Genomic DNA, 16478 nt, shown 5'->3' with positions numbered 1-16478 from the left:
ATGCAGTTCTGAATATGGTACTGTTTTTGCATTCAAAATGCTTTTTTTTTGTTGCCGTCTTGGGGAGTTGCTTGTCATTTATGGATTAACTGTAATGAACCCAAATGCATTGCAAGAACATTTCAGCAAAAAAGCACTTTTGCTTCAAAGTATATTCTTTGTGCTAATTTGCTTTACTAGCATGAATTTTGAATGCCAAATTAATTCATCTTGAATGAATGCTTTTTTAATCTGGGTTGTATGCACTGTATGAGCATACAGTAGAAATAAGTACGTTCTAAAGTCAACATCATTTGAATTTAATTACTTTGGTCTTGCTCAAAGAACCAATGATTAAAAATGCATATTTTTAATAACCATCATAGTACAAAAGCTTTTTCTCATAATAAAAATGTCACTGCAAACTGTCAGCCAATAATAAACCTACATGTTATTTCATTCCAGGCATGCAAACTTGCATAACTAAAATGGCTCTCATAACTGTCTTGGTCTATTATTAATTAGTATGCCTTATGTCTCCTGTCTTGTTAAACTGTTCTGCAATTATACAAACCAATCAACAGCATCCTTCATAAATCATGAATTTGGACGATGGAAGTATAAATGACTTAATTACATTATGCAGGTTTCAGAGTTGTTTCAAATGAATAATGTGCTCAAGATCTATAGGCTGGCTATAATGTCCAATCATCGGATAACGGCTGAGATTTATAGCTCTCTCTTCGAAACAGCCCCCTCCCCCAAACAAATACAAAAACCTGCAGTCCTATACCAGGCAAACACGTTTTGTACAGCTGGGAGTAAGACTGTTAGGGGGCAAGCACACAGTCGAGTTTGAGCAATATCTTGATATTTTGGCACTGCAGCCCGGAAACCCTCAATCCAAAGCTCCTATAGAATGCAACATAAATGTTTATACCACAAGCGTGGGTATATCTACTGTGGGATATATTTTTGTTATCCCATTGGAGTGGATAACATGCATGGATAACATGTTTGCCAGGACAGGTTTTGAATGTGTCTTTGCTTACATTCCAATCCAGTGGTGTGCTGCTGAAATTCAGGGCAGAGCTGCGTGTGAGTAGTTCAAACAATACTGCCACCTATAAGTGTTTTATAACAACTTTAAAATGGGCATAGATGCAGAAAGATGGATCACACTTCTTAGCTGGTGCAAAAAGATGGGCCAATGTAAAACTGACATTCTTTTGAACAAATGAAATGGTCTCTTTGAGCTGTTGCTTGTTCTCGAGACCATTGCTTACAATGTACCCTCCTGTGGGCTCTGTTTTCGTAATCACCACCGATACAGTGAAAGTTTTGATGGTGAGTGAGATTGCCGCTGACACTCTAAAGGCAATACGTTTTTTTTGTTCCCCTAACTATATTGAGTGTTGAAAAACAAAATTCCCATAAATGCGATTCTTCTATGGTCCTAACCCTAACGTTAAGGTGTGTGTGTGTGTGTGTGTGTGTGTGTGTGTGTGTGTTGGAATTAAGAACTGATTTCAAATCATAAACTTAGTATTCAAATTCTCTCAGCTGGCCCGTCTTACTACACTGTAGCGTGCAAGGTATATTTGTATTTGGACTAGTTTAAACTGTAATAATAAAATACCTTATTTTAATTCAAATCATGTAGAACCCAACCTCTATCGAAATAACCAGACAAGATAATGTTTCTTGTGAATACAAAGGAACAGTTTTATTAGAAATAAAACTAAAAGGAAAAATTAAAATGTGCAACAATTAAACTAAAATACAAAAAGGAAGAATTAACTAAACTAAACAGTACAGAAAACAATGTTTCAACAACGACATCCCACTCTCGCTGGTTGATTAGCGCTCCAACACAATCTATGTATCATTAGTAACACAAATAATTACTTTCGTTAATATTTGATCAAAGCATCATTAAATCAGTCTCATATATATGTTTTGGTTTAGAAGGCAATTCTCACTCTTGCGAGATAAAGACGCCCTTTGCGTCCAGACAACCTATCGAGAATTATCTATTATGAAGACATAAATTTGTATAAATCACGTACAAGCAGTTACTATAGTGTTCATTAACTTCAAAGCAATAATACTTTTCTTACATTCTACCTAAAAGAAAATGTTAATTTTACTTTAAGGTCTGCTTACTCTCGAGATCATAAGAGGATTAAAACACTACTGAAATCAACGGGCTGAGTGTAAAGAGTTAAAGAAAATATTTACATGAGCACAATATAACGGGTCATTTTTGTAAAAATATATCATCTGGCCAAAGGCCGAATTTATAACATTGTTCCAATGGGAAAATGTGCTTCGACTTACGACGCTTTGACTTTCAGGAACCAATTGTGTCGGTAAGTGCGAGGACTGCCTGTATTTCATTTACGACTCTTTTTAAAAGCATTATTTGTCAGTGGGGGAGTTTGTGACCAGAAACCAAGTAGACACAGGGAATGGCTTAAAATCCCCCTCTGTATATTTCAATTCTGTTACTTTCATACACAGAATGATAGTATGATCCACTTTGACGCTACAACACCTATGCCTTAAAATGTCTGAAATAATTTCAGATTTATATTGTTATTTTGGACTAAAGTGCCACAGCATTGTATCAGAGGTTGGTTCCACCTCACTTTCATCCAATCACATACAGTAAAACCTGTACAATCCAGCATCGCCCTGGGGCTGAAAAAATCTGTGCCGGATTAGAGGGTGTGCTGGATTACAGTGTTATTGTGGAAAATGTAATACTGTACCTACAAAAAGATAAAATGAGAAAACTACTTAAATTATTTAAAAAAATAAATTACTGTACATAAACAGTATAACAAACAAAATAATTCCTCAGCACACTTTAAAACACAACAGTGCCTCAATAAAATGATTACCTGTTATTAACAAGCCTGTTTAAACCAATCCCACAGAACAACTTTTTCATTCTGTACTGCAAGCGGGATTCAGACACCTTCTGCTGGCATTCAGGTTTTCTCTGTGTTGCTTTTAAGTAGGCATCTTTTCTTTTCAGAATGTCAGAAACATTGCCTTGAGATTTTGAATTTTTCACTTAGCTCTTTTTGTGTTGGTTTTGGTAAACGTTTAGCTTTTTTGATAAGCACAATTTGTCTTTCAAGAGATCATTATGTTGACGATCAGACATTATTTTACTATTTAACAACTGCACTATTATTAATGGCACCGATAAGTGTATATAGAGTATATAAGCAATGTCTTGATTTTGTTTTTTTATACTAGGTTTTACACTTAGAAATGAAAAACAAACAAAAAAAACACATGATAAAATCATACTGGGTTCCAGAATAGACAGGTTTTACTGTATTCAACACAAGCAGGTATGTACAGTAGGTATTTACCCTGACCAGACCTCAGAGATTACTTCCAATATACTGTATGCATTAGGTCCCACAGAATCAGAAATACATAATAATAATCAAATAAAAGGAGGAACTAAATTAGGACGGTTACATTTTTCTTGCTTTGACTTCCAATTTTCACTTTTATTGATCACCAGTAAATTAAGCAGATAATTCAACACTCTCCCCAAAGGACAGCTTAGAAACAAGGACCAGATGTCCTTGCATAATTACTAGATTGGGTAGGCACATGTAGGTAGAAGAGAGGAGCACATTGTAGCAGCATACACTTTTCTGTGTTTAAAAGAGCTGAATATGGTGCCTGCAAGGTATTTATAAATCCCTCATTAGAACTGTGAGGGTGACCATACCTGGCTTGACAAATGAAGAACAGGTTCAAATATACTGGGCATAGATGAACTTTTACAAAGGCCCAAAAAAAAAAAAAAACCCTTCCTTCAAAATGCAACCACCTTATTATAAGTTTATATCAGAAAATTAAATCCTCTTCTTATGAGACTTCAAAACACAAAATTCTTAAGATATTTCTCGTGTTATGTTATAGTTTATCCTTTTAAGGTTGGATTACACCTAGCTACAGTAGTGTTCTCAAATAGAATGTATATAGGATACATCCCAAATGCATCAATTGTTGCCTTGAATCTTCCAGCTCTCGCGCTACAAACATTATTTTGCACTCACTCTAATGTTCTAACCAACCAATGTATAACCAACTGTCACAAGGACATGGTATATAACACTGAGCTACAAAGCTAACCAAATACCGTTTTGTGCTACAAACAGTATTCCAGTAAACTGAGTGGACTCATCTCTGATGTTTTGTTGTGAGGATGGACAAAACATTAGAGATAGAACCTGACAAACGTATGGGATGAAGCCCAAACCGCTGCACTGCATATTTCCTGAATAGATGCACCCTGGAACAAATCCCATGAAGTCGCCTGACCCCTGGTGGAATGGCTTCTCAGGCGGGGGCAGATTGGCCAGTTCACACGCAGTCTATATTGCACCTGTCATCCTTTTGGACAGGCTTAGCTCCGTAACAGACAAAAAATTGTTCTGACTGCCTCCATCTTTTAGTTTTGTCCACATAATACACTAATGCCCGCACTGGGCAAAGCATATGGAGCTGGCGCTCCCTGACAGATATGAAAGGGGGGGGGGGATGGAAAGCCCCCAAATTCACTGACTGGTTAATGTGGAAAGCCAAGATTGTTTTCGGCAGAATAGCCGGGTTAGTACGAAGTGTAACCTTCATTTCACTCACCCGCTTAGCAGAGGTGATTGCAAGCAAGAAAGCTGTCTTAAAAGACAAAAACATAAGCTCAGCTGAATGAATGGACTCCAATGGAGGTTTTATTAGCGCATTAAGCACTACATTTAACCTCCAGCGAGGAACTAAATCCTTCACCAGTTAGCCTGTTAAGCTACAAGTATGCTATTGTGGGTGTTCAGTAAATGCACTAGCTGCATATGCTTTCATTAAAATTACTTCGGTCACTCTGTACTGCTTTTTCGGGCACGTTGCGTCCTTGGGAAACCGCCACAACCGTAGCTGGGTGAGCCCAAGTAGACTGTACTTCAAACAGAAAATCTGGGTGGACCGGAGTGATAGAGGGTTGCTCGTCATAAATGGAGCGCCTCTCGTCCATTCTTTCAGGCCAAGGGACCTGTAAAGCTGCAGTAGCTCATTGCATTAAAGGCATAAGCTCTGATGACAGCAGAAGCTGCGTTATTGCAATGTCCGATTCAGCATTATTCTCGGAGGCGGCGATAGACAGTATATCCCTCTCTAGCCCACTAGACACTGCCTGCAAAGGTGCAGGGTGAGTGGGTGCTGGAGGATTCAGTATTACCAGTGGGACTGAGCGCTCTTGCAGCAGCTCAGTCAGAATTCCATGTAGGAGTGACACAACCTCCCAGATTTTATCCATCTGTCCCATTTGCCAAACGTGAGCAGCGTTTTTCTTCCTTTTCTGTTTTGGAGAAGGGGAAGGTGAAGGGGATTTGGAAGAGGAAGACGACAAGGAACTAGTTATCTCAGCTCTACTCTTTTTAGCGCTGCTCCTCCACCGCCTTGTCACAGAGACTCGGGAGTAGTGACGTCAGTCAAGGCCCTATGCGCATGCTCGGGGCCTTGACAGACATTTATCGTATCCATCACTTGCAGGCAGTTTAGCCTTGCAAGAGACACACGTATGGTGTGATAATAGTTCTGTGTTCACAACAAACAGTGTACAGACCACACAGTGGAGTACTGACACTATGTGCTCAGAACCGACTCGATGCACTTGGTACTGGCACGGTGCTTGGAACTAATACTACCAAAGCAGTAACCTCGAACTCCTCATCCAGCACCTCGAAATATTTGATAACATTTAGGTAACAAATCTTGCAGAATTATGGAAACAATAAAAAAGGACTATGAAGCTTGGCAAGTTGTATATTTAACAGAATCTACTACATTATGCCAAGCTACAAATTTCAACAGTGAGGCAGATCGATCTATCTATCTACAGATATAGATCCTTTCATAAAATTCACAGGAGCAGTCACCATGATAGATCCTTTAATTGATTATCCAATCAAGTATTAGCAGTGTGATAAAGACAATGTAGTCTAGATTATAACACCCAAAACACTAACTAATGCCCAAATAGCGTTTCATGACAATCCTACAATAATTAGGATTTTTTGATACGTACAGTAGGGTAATAATATACTTCAGTTTGAAGGAAAATTATTGCGCTGTTATGGAGAACATAACAACAAACAAAACCTACAAGATGGCATTTAGACAGCCAACAAAAATATATATGAATGTTGTTGCTTGTAAGAGTAATTCTGGAATGCAACTGTTGGAGTGCATTATAAGATGTGGTGTCTCATGAGGTCTTCCTGGCAAGCCACGTATATACATAAAGCACATCCAGAATATATATGAGTGCAAAGCAACTGCTAATTAACTGCAAGCACCGAAAAGGAACTGGTATTTGCCCTTTGAATGATTCCAGACGTCATCACAAAATGGTCAGCATGTACAGTATTACAATGCAGCCTATATCAAATAATGGACTAGTCTCTCGAACCAGGTCATTTTTTTGTGTGTGTCTCAGGCTCCAATGGACCTTAATACCTGGTAATGCCCTCAGTCAGATATCATAGCTCAATGTTAATAAAAGTAAGCTTAGCTTAGCCAATGCTATAGTGTAGGTTGTTTTAACCCTTTACAAACCAGGCTTTCTGGTCTATCACCAGTATCTGTCTTTAAAAGAAAATAATAAAAATATAAAATACAAAAGATGGTTTGAAGGTGGAACACCTGCCCCACTCCAACATGCACACTTTCTAAATAATTGCTTTTTTTTTAATGCTGATTTTAGTTTTACAATAGCACGTTCCCTTATTGCAGAACAGAAAAACCCTTTTAAAAAGGGTGTGTATAAACTGTCCCAGAAAACCATGGCAAATATTTACGGATTTAAAACAAAACAAAACAAATAAAACATCAAAAATGCTTCCCATCAGGGTTGCTCTGCGATCCTGGGTGGCTGCATGAATGTGGAGAGGGAAGAGAAGATGAAACAGGAAAAGGGTCGTCAGCAATGACATTGCTAGGAACTGTTTTTAATAGATTGTGATGTAATCTGCCCATCAGTGGCATGTCACAGATCAATCTGAAATGCCTCTAGTGAGGATGTCTCTGGAATGCAGTACAAAATAATAAAAAAAAAAGAATATTGACTGAGCTAGAAATAAACTGGATGCGAATTCATTCCATTAGAAGCATGTGTAAATGATACAGTACAGTATTTAAAACAGGAAAGCGCAATACAGAACGCATAAAAACAACACTGTAAAAGCTGCTATTTGGCAGGTACCGGGCACAAGGCTATGCATGCTAATGCATAGTTACTCAGCTTCACCAACATCTGTAATCGTCAAGGACAGAACTGATTTAATCATTCAACACCAACATGTACACTGCCAGCGTAACAGGCTTTTGAACAGCATTATTCATGTTCAACAGAATGATGTGGAAAAGGCACATTTAAATTAACAAGCCTGAAACTACATCTGTGTATTTTATGCGAGTATGAATACTAAATTACCAGTGGTCTCACTTGGGGGGGGGGGGGGGGGGGGGTCTATTACATTCACTTGAAGAGTTTTACATATTTTTACAGAAAAATACACCAAAAAACTACTGGACATACTTAGTAATGTATAATCAGTAAATACCCATACAAAGCAGTTCTCAAGGTATAGCTGAATAGGATGATGTCACAGTAGCCAGCTATAGGCATCCTCTTGGGTTATAATACACAACCCATTACAGCTGCTTTCTCACTGCATGTCTCTAAAAAGTACCTATTTTAATGGGGGGGGGGGGGGGGGGGGCTAAAATCTAATTTGAAAGGGTTTTATAAGAGGATGACAATTTATCAAGCCATTGCTGTAAACCTTATTTTACAGTGTACAGCACCACACTAAAAAAATGTCTCTTTGTGTGAAAGCTGCATAAGGCAAATGGAGATCAAGGTAATGGATTGGAAAATGTAATCAAAATCATATGTGGGTTAACACATAGCGACACTGCTCCAAACCAGCATTTCATTTTTCTTGAAGCTGGATTTTGATTCATAAAAAAAGTTACTTTTTTTTCCGAAAGACTAGAAAACAAACAAATTAAATGGATACTGAGTGCACAATACCCTCATGGAAGACACATTTCAGCAAGATACATTTCAATCGCATTGGTTTGGTAGGTGACCAGCGCCAGGGAGCAGGGAATGTTTTTGCATATACAAGACTAATCTTTAAAGAATGTATATTATTACATTTCAATGTGTACTGAAAGGAGAGAGAAAATGGTGTAAAAATAAATTAAAAACAAATAAACCCTCTTACTGTAAAATACAATTAAACACAAAAAGTGTTAGAGGTCAAAATGGGTGTAAAGGGAATTTCCATGACCAAATGTGCTGTTAGAAAAGGTGGCCTGCTATTAAAGAACCCATGCAAAAAAAAAAAAACCCAGCAAAACCATAACACTAAATTCTATCAAACCAAGAACCCATATATCTTCAGTTGCTCCAAAATGCAATCAGTTCTCATTAAAAGAACCTACATTGTTGCTACAAGAGGCATAGAGTACAAACATTCTTTGAAAAAACATAACCAGTACTATTACATTAAAGCAAAACTTCATAACTAATCAGTTATTTTTTATATAGCCACTTCACAAAACTACATTTATAAAATGAATAAAACTATAACCAAAGAAAGTACAAAATAATGTAATGTACAAATAATGTAAAAAACTGGCATGTACTGCAGTGGTACTGGGGAGATCTTCCATGGGGCCCATTATTTCGTTTGCAATAACAACAAGCAAGTAATACCAATATAAAACAAAAACAAACAAGTAAAACTTCAAATAAACTGTACTACAATTAAAGTAAATCCAATATATACATATTTAAATAGGCGTTGGTTTGCTGCTGTACAGCATGCAGACCGACAGACCAGGTTGAAAGGAACCCCATAGAACAGACGTTCGCAGGCACGGCATGGTACTGCCAGTGGTTAAAGTGGGTAGTTACAGCATCCAAGCTGCTTATCAATTAAACCAAAAGCAGCTCTACTTGGTAAGATAAATACTTATGTTCTGAACACCTTACTGTACTGGTTTGAAACTTACCTTGGCAATTTCATCAATAAAGCACACATGGCTGACAGGGTCTTTCTTCGTCAGTACTTTTTGCAGATGCTGCACCTGCATAAAAAAATATTATATATATATATACGCATATTTTAGCATCTCATTTCATGCAGTTGTGTTTCAATTCCTGTTATATATATACATTAAAAATGCAATTCTTAAAGTCTTGTTTAAACTTGTGCACAGGCAGCACAGATCTGGTCTATGAGCTTCTCCAGGTTTGTCCAGAGGGCTGCCCAGAATGCAGCAGTGTTTCCAGGGGTGGGCATTATTGTTCTTCCAGGACCACCTAAAGTCAGACATTTTAAATTAGATGTTATATTGGTCGATACATTAAACAAATGTTCAAAAACTGCACAAAGCAGAGATCATTTATATAGTTAGAGCAGAACAGTCCAACCAACAGCACTGGAGCCTTTCTAAAAAGTAGGGGAGAGTGTAGCTAGGGGGTGGTGCAATGATATTCAGGAATAAATGAATAATGCACTTTTATTTTGAACAAACATCTCATGAAGTAAATGTATACACAGTATAAATGCAACTAAACATTGTGTGCTATACCCGTTACGCATGTTTCTTGTGGTAAAAAGTGAGGTGGCATGGACCTCCTGAACCCCTCTGCTCCAGCGCCCCTGAACCCAACTATGGTTCTTGAGCCATAGTTCACCAAGAATAAAATATGCTATGAAGGCTCTTTTAGCCAAGTTAGACAGCCCTGTTATAGTGGATAATCCCCCCCCCCCCCCCCACACACACACTATGCTAGGCGCTGGTAGGTGAAGTACAGCTGTTTATCATCAGAAAGAATTTGATCTTTGCACTTTTTAGATTCAAGTCCCAGCTACGTACTAAGCAACAGAGTACAGTGGACTTTACCTCTTGAGTTTGCCTGAGTGGGTTGTGTTAAGACTTTGATATCCAAAGCACTGTTCACTGTCTTCTAATGAAGCACGGTACCAATCAACCACACTGTTAATGGTTTCTTTCAAACTTCCTAAGTTGTAGAAAACCTGTAGTGCTGTTCCCACTTGGGTAGGGTTCTAGAAAAACAAAAAAAGCCAAAACAAAAACCCTTTTCAGTTGCGCTGCATAAAGTTATTGATTTGGCACACAATCATGGGTTGATCTTTGAGTGATTTATGGTAATATGAGAAATATAATTGAACAACAGTGAGATTTAAAAATGATTGCCAGAGCATGATTAGGCTAGGCTGGGCACTTCCAACTGAATGCCTGAATTTCAAAATCAGGCTCCCATCGATTTGCAGGAAAACAGTGCAAGGAGATCAAAAAGGTGAGTGAACAGAATGCCTGACTGAACCGGATAAGGTCTGACAACTTTGTAGCACTGGGAACATACTTGTATAAGTCTATATGTTTAGGAGCAAGGCCACATTGAAGTATTCTAGATGCTTCTATGTTTAGGTATACTTGCATACAAATTAAATATATAAAGTAATGCTATGAGATTGTCCTAATAAATACAAATAAAAATAAAAAGTACAGCATAAATGCAGGTTCTGGAGTATTTGTGTTATATATATATATATATATATATATATATATATATATATATATATATATATAGATATATATATATATATATATATATATATATATATATATATATATATATATATATATATATATCTATATATATATATATATATATATATATATATATATATATATATATATATATATATCTATAGATATATAGATATATATATAGATCAACCCTCTCATTTACCACATTCATTTGGCATCTTCACAAATATTTCCTTGTACTGGCAGCTTTCAAACAAACAAATGGCTCTTTATTTATAGCTGCTAACATACTCTGTCAGCTCTATCTACACACTTAAATCCAATTTATGTTCAGAAAAACATCATAAGATTAATCCCCGGATTGCAATGATTTTAGACAGTCTAATCTGTTTATAAAAGGCACTTACAAGTTAACTGACTGTACCTAATGATATTTTAATGAAGATTACGGATGTCTGACTTCTTCAAGAACTGCAACCTGATAAGACATCTAATTACACTTGAGCAAGCCCTCACAAATCAATCAAGGGTTTTGTTAAACTTTTAAAAGCTCTCGCTGAAAGCCGCTCAGCATCTTCATTACCCATCTTTGTGTTTCAAAGATACAATGCAGGGATTTCCACAATCACTGCTCTTATTGAATTTGTCACGTCAAGTAATTGAATTTCACCTTCTATAAATGGTATTTATTATTATAAACTGCCCGTATCTTAAACATGCACAGCTAAATGGGGCCTTTGTGTACAATGTAACTTTTATCACAAACAAAATAGACCATACATCTCTTAAAATAACCTCAGTTTATGTGAAGGCTATCTATGAAACAAATCAAAGCAACTCCGGCACTTCAGACAAGTTAATTATGAGTCTCATTATACTCAGATTGTCTATGTGTATCAATATGTGACCCCAACAAAGTCTAAAGCTCACCTGAGAGTTAGAGCAAGATAGGGCAATGCACATCTCATTCCAGTGGGTTCATATCTGTGGAACGGTGCTATGTTTTTGCATTACATATTCTGACCACTGCAGGTGAGGCGATCTTAATCTCAATAAATTGCATATGTAAAGCAGTCTGGTTCTTTTGTACAATTTGACAGAATGCAGCATCGTTGGTTTGCACTCAGCCTCTGTCCTGTTATACCTGGGGGACTGCAGGACAACAAAAGTTGTGTTTGGGCACTCAGAAGAGAATGCCCTACCATGCCACCAACACTGCTTTCTGCATGAGCTAATAATCTATAGACAAAGTAATGAACTGTTTCTATACCAAGATAACTAACTACACACTTTCAGCGATTTATATTCAAACAAGTATATACGATTAAGTCAGAAGGTGGTCTTCCTCTTTCTTTGAAAATAAAGACAGTAAGTGCTGTACTTTGTCATTAAAAAAAAAATGTAATTATACAATGAAGATTCTGCTTCTAATATAAATCTATGTGACCCCTACAGAAGCAGGCTACATGATTAATACTGTGTGGGAACTTAAAAAAAAAAAAAAAGAAAAAAAAGTTTTTTATATACAGTGCCTTGCAAAAGTATTCAGACCCCTGACCAATTCTCTCATGTTACTGAATTACAAATGGTACATTGAAATTTCGTTCTGTTTGATATTTTATTTTAAAACACTGAAACTCAAAATCAGTTATTGCAAGGTGACATTGGTTTTATGTTAGGAAATAATTTTAAGAAAAATAAAAAACTGAAATATCTTGCTTTCAGTTTTCTACTATATACTTTAATCAAAACTGGAAACCGTTTTGATTACAGTATATAGAAGTCATGGATGTTTTTGAAAAGTGAAAAAACAGAAACACTCACACAAACACACATGCTTTATCACACGCACCTATGTTAACAAACCCGGATTCTTAAAGCCCCTTGAAAAACACCAATTACGATTTTGAAACAATTAAAAAACACCATAAGTCTTAAAAACACTATGTGCTTTACAATTATATAATTGTAATGAATGTATTGACATCCCTTGAACAAAATGACTACAGAAAGTCGAATGAAACCGACGGAATAATATTTTGGAAACATACTTTATATTAAAAAAAATAATCCAAAACACTTAAAAATCAAAATCTAACATGAAATACTGTACTAATATGGCTTCCAGTAGACTTCTGCAATATCATTTTGTAGTTTCTTTGACTACATGAAGTTTTTTTTATTAGATCTCAATCTTAAAATTCTTTGGCCATAGCTGTATTAAAACTGAAGTAATTATAAAGGTTACCTGTAGATAAATGGAGATGTCACATTTAAAATATATTAAAACTAAGATAATGGGGTACACCATACAAATAATTTGTCTTTCTTTCCTTCCACTCCTTGAAGAGAACCAGTTTTTTTTTTCTTTTGATGTAAAAGTCACTTTTACCTGTGGCCTGATAGCCTATTAATCAAAAAGCTCTTCAAAAAACCTGTAACACAATTACCTATAAAGTCTGTTATCTGCAACTACAGAAGCCTTGTCAGATAACAATGCTACACAGACATATTTTTTAGATCAACTGTAACAAAAGTTTATTTCTTCCCCCTGCTCTAAAAACGAATTGTACAGCTTCTTTTAAACCATCAATCTTGAAATAAAGATTTGCCAAACTAAAAAGGTTCACATGATTTATCTCAAAGACAAACATGACGGTCAGGATTTCCAGCTTCCAGCGTGCCACCATCAGCTGTGGCTCATTCACAAAAAGAATGCCTTTCTTACATTTTGTATACGGATATATATTACCATCATCAGTGCTATTATTATTATAACTTTCTTGGCTTAATTGTTTACCTGGAATATGATGATTGACTTTGGCAATTCCCTTACAATTCTCGCAATGTGACAGACCCTTTAGTAAACACAAACGGTTTAATTTCTACATCATGCAAGTCAATTCATAAGTTAAATTATCTAAGTGGAGCTTGGGGAAGAAAAAAAAAAAAAAAAGTTCAGATTCCAGGATTCTAGTTTAATAAACCATTAGCTACAGTATCAATAGGAAGGTAATTCAGGGTTCTATAAATAGATGACCCCTTAGGAAACCGACAGTGTATACCAGGGCTAACACAATTATTGCAAAAGGTTTTTAACACAATTTTCATTTTCCATGTCCTGTGCTGTCCCCCCATGTGGACCACACATGGCAAAAATAACGATTCATACTTCAGCACTGTTCTGCAAGGCAAGGTGAGACACTAAACAAATAAAGCCTTCAAGCTACAAATGGCAAGATGCCCCCAACCCCCAAAAAAGACCACTCCAAGGCTGTAAAACTATTAAATCATGCAATAAATATATTTTACTGAATGTGTATTTTCTCCCCACACACAAAATCTTATTTAAAAAGGAATACAAATTACAAGGAAAAGAAACAGACTTAGGTCTTTAGTAGGGACTTAAAACAAGCCAACATTTTACTGCTTCAATATTTCCTGGAACAGAATCATACAAGTGAAAAACTAAAAGATCAGTCAAAATAAAATTCTCAGATGTGAATGCACCAAAAAAGAAAAGGCAGCCCAAAAAAGGCCTGCAATTAGGGACCAAGGCCGACTTTTACATAGGTATGAATGCAAAGCAGTTTTATTGTCTGCCTTTCGTATCACATGACCAATGTGGTTACGTAGCTCAGTAGACACCCCCCTACTCCCACGTGTCTGAAAGGTAAATAGAAAGCTGAATGCTGTGCTAGGCAAGACGGCAGTGGATCAGTATTGAATGGTAGTTACTTCTACATCATACAACTTTTAATTTATAAAAATATGAATTTAAAAAAAAAAATCTAGCAGGTTAACGTTCAGGTTGTTTCTGTCACAGTATACAAGCTGCAGTGCATTCATAATTATGCTTAATTTGTCACAATTACATTTTCTTCCTGTTATTTAGTAACTAAGTGATAAATATAAAAACTGCAGGATTGTGGATCTCAATAATGATCAATAATGCTGGCGACTTGGCCTATTCAGCCATCATTGTTTATTTTGCACGCAATGATATACATAGCTACAGAAGTGTGCCTCTTTACATTAAAATACTGACCATTTCTTTTAGCTGCTTGCTTTTACACACACAATACTGTTCTCATCCACAAATATTAAGATCGTTGATGCACCATGTGAGGGTGAGACCCTCACTGTAATATTTCAATGCATGTTATTGTGATTATTATTGTTATTCTACTGACGCTAGAGCAGTGGTTTATTACGTATCGTGCATGTTGTTGAGCAAAGTGTATTTGACATGCGACAGCATATTGCTGTATTTAGATTAGGTCGATTCCCTTAATGAAGTTGTCGTTTACATGTGGGACAAGGGTTTTGTTATATAACCATATGTTCGATAATCTTCCAAGAGAAGGGGTAATGCTAATGTTCAATCTTTACTGGTAATGGTTAGGGACTAGAGAATTATAAATAAATGATAGAATAGTTTAACAATTGTATTTGTAAACAAAGACAGTATTCATGCAGGTTAAACAAATACATATAAATGAGAAGAAACATGTGTAATGTATTTAACTTTGTTTAATGCCGTGTATTTCCTTAGGAGGGAGCAGTAGGACTATTAGGTGGTCAGTCGTGAGTTTGTCTTGTGAATGTCAGTCATTGTGTACAACCTGATAGTCATTTGCAATCTGTGTGAAGTATCCATTACGGAAATAAATAATTACACCTGTGCAAGTTGCTGTTTCCCATGTTCTAAATACCTCTGTGTTCTTAAGTGGGGGTAAGCTCGGACCATCACCCTTTTACACACCATAATAGTCAATGTTTTTTTTTTGTTAATATATATATATAATTGCTACTGTGCTGCATTGCAAAAAAAAAATATTAATAAGAAATATCTGCCACAAAAGGATTACTGTATATCCTGGTAGTTCTTCCATTCACAGTGCAGGCTATCGTTTCATAAAAACAAAAAAAACAAGCAGTTCGCCACATTTTAGGCCTGCTTTTCAGTCACATATGTGAATATTGTAATTGCCTGTATTTATAAAGGGTTAGTGTTTTAATTAATTACCTGTGGAAACACAAATTAGTATCATTTAAGGTAACTCGTATTTTGGTAAACCACACAACACATGTTTTAATTTGAATCTTACGGTTAGTATTTGTGTGGTATTTTAATAATATTGTGTGTTTGTATTTTTCCAGACGCATCACACAAGGTTACTGTTTGTAAAGAAGACGGCATACTACCATAGCTTCTCCCGGTTAAAAAAAACAAACACAGAACAGCAGCAAACGACATGGCTCTGGTCAAGTTTTTAAAATGTGTTTAGGATTTATGATCTCACAAAATTAAACTGTTTCTGTGAAGGTCATTTGTATGCATCAATTTTTATACAGCCCCCCAAAATGACAGTTAAGTGTGTTGTTTGTCAAGGCTTTAATACAATTTATCACTTGATGACTGATGTCATCTGTGCAACGTTAGCCTTCAGACAGGGCTGAGCGTTTCGTTTGCTATTTATGAATAGTGGTTCAATATTGGCTTGTACACATTTTATAATGTTGATGTTCAGACCTAAAAAGAAACAAGGCTACCTTAATAGAGTGTTATATTAATATTTTACAGACATACCGGAGACACATCAGGATGCAGGGTTTTACTTCTATTTGCATTTTATTCCTTTTGCTCCGATTCTGATGAATCTGCAGCTGAAGTATCAGGCTTGACTGCTATTACAGCACTCGTGTTTAGATTAAACAGCTTTGGAATAAATACTGAAGTGGTGAAGCCGCTTTGCTACACTGCAATAACTGTAAATTATTAGCACATGCCAAACACCTTCATTTCCATTAAT

At 36.2% G+C, this 16478-nt stretch overlaps 1 pseudogene; it reads right to left on the bottom strand.

Annotated features, from left to right (window-relative positions):
• LOC117420088 (conserved oligomeric Golgi complex subunit 5-like) overlaps positions 1-16478 on the bottom strand; it is a 109689-nt pseudogene that overhangs the window by 40935 nt on the left and 52276 nt on the right.

The sequence above is a fragment of the Acipenser ruthenus genome, chromosome 14 (assembly GCF_902713425.1).
Source record: "Acipenser ruthenus chromosome 14, fAciRut3.2 maternal haplotype, whole genome shotgun sequence".
Lineage (NCBI taxonomy): Eukaryota > Metazoa > Chordata > Actinopteri > Acipenseriformes > Acipenseridae > Acipenser > Acipenser ruthenus.
The sequence above is the reverse complement of the archived record's forward strand: the minus strand, read 5'-3'. Positions and strand labels throughout refer to the sequence as shown.